Source organism: Bombus fervidus, unplaced genomic scaffold, assembly GCF_041682495.2.
Source record: "Bombus fervidus isolate BK054 unplaced genomic scaffold, iyBomFerv1 scaffold0025, whole genome shotgun sequence".
NCBI classification, from domain to species: Eukaryota; Metazoa; Arthropoda; class Insecta; order Hymenoptera; family Apidae; genus Bombus; species Bombus fervidus.
In genome coordinates, this window is record NW_027212588.1 from 27,501 (window position 1) to 32,500 (window position 5,000).

The 5,000-nt window shown below is 48.3% G+C and overlaps 1 non-coding gene across 1 annotated transcript; it reads left to right on the forward strand.

The window, feature by feature from the left end:
- Positions 1 to 2,717: 2,717 nt before the first annotated feature.
- LOC139997007 (5.8S ribosomal RNA) lies at positions 2,718 to 2,872 on the forward strand. The gene has a single exon (XR_011802497.1). It is a non-coding gene; the product is annotated as a 5.8S ribosomal RNA (ribosomal RNA).
- The last annotated feature ends 2,128 nt before the right edge of the window (positions 2,873 to 5,000 follow it).

The window sequence follows — 5,000 nt, forward strand, 5'->3', positions numbered from 1 at the left end:
CGTATTAACAAGCTATATACTTTGACAAAAGCCAAATTTTTTACAATAAGGAGGTGGGAGACGCTCCAGTTACGAAACTATACGAAGAGTGTGGCACTCTCTCTCGATCATCGGGATGAAGAGATATACTTTTACACGAATAATTCGAGGCGCCTGCGTGAGGTCGTACACAGAAAGACCCGCCGTCTCCGAATAATATTATAACAAACGAAAAACTTAAAAATATTCTCGAGGCGCCTGCGTGAGGTCGTAAACAGAAAGACCCGCCGTCTCCGAATAATATAACACACGGAAAACTTAAAAAGATTCTCGAGGCGCTTGCGTGAGGTCGTACACAGAAAGACCCGCCGTCTCCGAATCCTATAACACGAAACCGCTACTATTAATAATAATAATAATAATAATAATAACGATATGTGAGGGAACTTGAGCTGAACACATATCGAAAAAACTAAAAGTTACAGTGGAAACCACGTGTAATGAGAAATGCGATCGAGGCGCCTGCGTGAGGTCGTACACAGAAAGACCCGCCGTCACGATCTCGTATTTCGTATTTGCATCGTGGAAATCCAACGAACGAACAATATAATATATAAACTAAAATCTCTAAAGTGCCTCGTGTCGGAGAGATCACTGCTCACACCTCTTCTATATTTCGTAGTTGCGTTGCGTAGGCCTCACCTCCTAGCAACGGGACATAAGGAAGACTGCTCTTTGGGATCGAACGAAGCGTCTATAACGAGTCGTCGACGAGAGCGAAAGAACGCGAATAGCGAGCCGCAGAAAAATAGGATACCGAATTATATATCTTCGAAGGTTCTCTTCGAAGATCCATGGATACCTATATCTGCGCGTCTCCAGCTATCTCGCGCGTCTCTCCAAACTCTCGTCGTTCCTCGAAACGTGCTTCCTACCCAAAGGGCGTTCGTTCTTCCTATGTCGTTTCGTTGTCGTTCGTTTCAACGGCGAACGATATACGATGTTCGACAAAACGAAACCACGTTGTACGTTCGTACTCGTGGATCGGGTAACCTAGAACGAAAACGCATTGCGTGGATGTTGGCCCGAAAAGATATATACCAGTGCGAGTGATGGTAAAGAGTATAACGATTCTTAACTAGACGAAGTTGGTTCGGAGGGGACCGCCGGCCGTCTCTCTATCCTCGCGAGTCTAATGCCTCGTTCCGTCGCTAGAGTTTTTCAAACTCTGCTTCTGGCTATCGGGAAGAATAGACCGCGCGCGAGGAAGAGGAACGACGACCGTGCGCGTCCCATCGATTTTTTTTATTTTTACCTGAACCACCGAAGTCGATTCAGAGGGGACCGCCGGCCGTCTCTCTATCCTCGTTGTCGTGAGTCATATGCCTCGTTCCGTCGCTAGAGTTTTTCAAACTCTGCTTCTGGCTATCGGGAAGAAACGACCGCGCGAGGAAGACGACGACGACGACCGTGCGCGTCCCATCGAATTTTTTTTTATTTTTACCTGATCGACGGAAGTTTCGTCCGGTTCGTCTCTTTTACCATCGTCTCGTCGACCCGTTCAGAGGGGACCGCCTGTCCATATCCTCGTTGTCGTGAGTCATATGCCTCGTTCCGTCGCTAGAGTTTTTCAAACTCTGCTTCTGGCTATCGGGAAGAAACGACCGCGCGAGGCCGATGGCTGCGAGTCCCATCGAATTTTTTTTAAACGCACGCACACACATACACCTGAACGGAGATGCGTTCCTTTTCGTCGCGATTTTTCGCGCTTTAGTCGTCGTTGTCGCCATCCGTTCGGAGGGGACCGCCGGCCGTCTCTCTATCCTCGTTGTCGAGAGTCTAATGCCTCGTTCCGTCGCTAGAGTTTTTCAAACTCTGCTTCTGGCTATCGGGAAGAAAAGACCGCGCGAGGAAGAGGAAGGACGACCGTGCGCGTCCCTTTCGAATTTTTTTTTATTTTTACCTGAGCGACCAAAGTGGATTCAGAGGGGACCGCCGGCCGTCTCTCTATCTTCGTTGTCGCGAGTCTAATGCCTCGTTCCGTCGCTAGAGTTTTTCAAACTCTGCTTCTGGCTATCGGGAAGAATAGACCGCGCGCGAGGAAGAGGAAGGACGACCGTGCGCGTCCCATCGATTTTTTTTATTTTTACCTGAACCACCGAAGTCGATTCAGAGGGGACCGCCGGCCGTGTCTGTATCCTCGTTGTCGAGAGTCTAATGCCTCGTTCCGTCGCTAGAGTTTTTCAAACTCTGCTTCTGGCTATCGGGAAGAAACGACCGCGCGAGGAAGACTACGACCGTGCGCGTCCCATCGATTTTTTTTTACCCGAACGATGGAGATGCATATCGGCTGTTTGCTTCGAATAACTGGACGAGAGGAACGAACATATATATATATCATGGGCTAGCCACCGTGCGCTTTCTTCGCGAGATCGTGTGCTGTACAGAGGATTCAGAATCGGGTGTTATATCCCCGTCGTTTCCTGACGAACGGAGCTTCGATCTCGTTGGTTGTTATATATTATAATGCACTTTACGCCCGGTCGGCGGGCTGCGTGTGTCGTCGCGCAGTCCGTCCGATTTCGTTTTCGAACGTATTTTCGTGTCGTCAATCATATGGCGACTTCCGCGCGTTCGATTCCCGTTGGTCGGACGTTTGTCGGATATCGGCTTCTTTCGAACCGAGAATAAGAGTACAAAAACCTGAGTACACAAACAAAAATCCATGCATAAACGATTACCCTGAACGGTGGATCACTTGGCTCGTGGGTCGATGAAGAACGCAGCTAATTGCGCGTCAACGTGTGAACTGCAGGACACATGAACATCGACATTTCGAACGCACATTGCGGTCCACGGATACAATTCCTGGACCACGCCTGGCTGAGGGTTGCTCACGTAAACCTAAGACTGCTTGCGTTGCGTATCGTTGCTCTCGGTCCGTATCTCTCTGTTCTTTCTTGCCTCGTCGACAGCCCGCCGTCGTTCGTTTTATCTTTAAACGAACGTTTCTGAGTCGGAGGACGAGCGCCAAGCAAAAGAATACGAATTAAAGAGCGGTCGAGGGCTCGTACGCGACGTACGAGCGATTGTTGGACGTTCGTCGGCGTTCGTCGCTGGATCGTGTGGAGACCGGCGTACGCATGCTCTCGATACAAATATATATGAAAAATCTATCGCGTTCACGGGAGACTCGCAAAACTACCTCCGTCTCTTCTCTGTCCCTTCTTGGCTTGACAACCCGCCGTCGTTCGTGTTTTACGAACGTTTCTGAGTCGGACGAAGCGCAAGAAGAAGGATACGAATTAAAAGAGCGCGGAGAGAACCGTCGTCGTCGACGCGGTTATCGAGATACACAGAGCGAGTTTTCTTCGTGGCCGATTTTTTTTTTCTTTTTGTATCAGCCTCTGCTACGTTTTGTTAGTCTTCGATAAGCACGAATGACCGCGCCCCCGACGTCGTCTTAAATGAATTTTTGGCGAGACTGAGAGAAAGCAAAAATATTTTTGAACAAAGTCAGTCGAGAGAGGAGAGAAAAGAGAACCAAGATATTAAAACCTAAACCTAAACTTGGTGGCGTAACGAAAAACTGTGTGCCTTAAAGAAACACAACCGTCTTTTCATCAAGATGTTTTTACTCGTACAGCCCCAGGGATCGAATACCCACTCCGTCTGTTCGTGCGGCAGAGATGTATTCTGCAGGCGCGAGACGACTGACGAGAAGACAACGAGGACCGTCGCATCGATGGGTCGTCGTTGCGTTTTTCATCCTCTGTGCTTTTTTCTGTTCTTCGCGAACCCAGAGAAAGCCGTAGATCCGGGAACGGACACACGAGATTTCTTCGAACGCTGATGACTTAGGGAGATGATCCCCAGCGTTGCGCGGAGATCGGAGAGTACGCGTACATGTATCGGGACGAATTTTTCCCCGTCGGTCGCGTATCTCTCTGCCCGCGCGCCTGGCCCAAAGCCACGTTCGTCGGAAATCAACGAAAAGTGTGTTACGATCTAGCGTGCGTCTACGATCGGCTATATTTAAGGGTGACGAAGAAGAGAAAAGCTCACGGTGTTGCGCAACGTTTCTGTACTCGATTTTAAGATGTGCATGTGAGTCCGTTACAAAGTTGTTCGGATCGTCGAAAATAGTCGTTTTCGTCGTCGTGCGAAAGAGAATAATCTCTGACATTGGCACGGAGAGATCGCGCAGAGGAAGAGAACGATCCTCTTTGGCGAGGCTCGAGAAAGACTAACGAAACTTGATTAGAGACGAGGTATACACGCGCCGTACGTACGACGTACGCGCGTGTGATTTTTTTTTGCTTTAAGGCGATTCGGCGCTCCGAGTATTAGAGAAAAAGAGATCGTTGGTCATCCCATGTCTCTTCGTCGTCTATCGCTGGACCGCGCATCCTAACGTATCGCCGGTCGTCCAGTCCCCGAGTAATAAATTCACCCCGTTGTGTACGTCTCGCGCTCGCTTTTCCACTTGCGTGAGTTCCCGTGCGTTTTCGTCGTTGGTACAGAGCAAAGAAACCGATATGTTATATACATGTCGCGTGTTCGATCTCTGTGCCAGCAATAACAGGCGAAAACAAGGAACCGCTGGAATCGTCGAGAAGAGAGAAACGGCTACGGGAGATATATTATACATAACACGTGTATATATATATATATATATTATACAAAGAGGACGGGCGTTAAAAACCGGAGATCGTTACGGGTGTCTTGCGTGAGTCTTAGCTCGAACATGATACGACGAACGAAGTTTAAAAGGCACTTTGGCGAGATGCATAAAACGTTTCTCGATCGAGATAGAATATAAGGTTCTCGATTCTATTCGAATTAATTTTTTTTTTTTATTTTTTTTTCTCTTTGAGGCGATTCTCGGAGAGAGAAATAAAAATAAAGACCCTCTGTCGCATTGTTATCAAACCGTCTTGCTTTTCTCGAATCGCGCCCACATGGCACGAAATTTTTTTTTCTTTGAAAAAAAAAATTGTCACCGTGTCGTGACGTTGAAG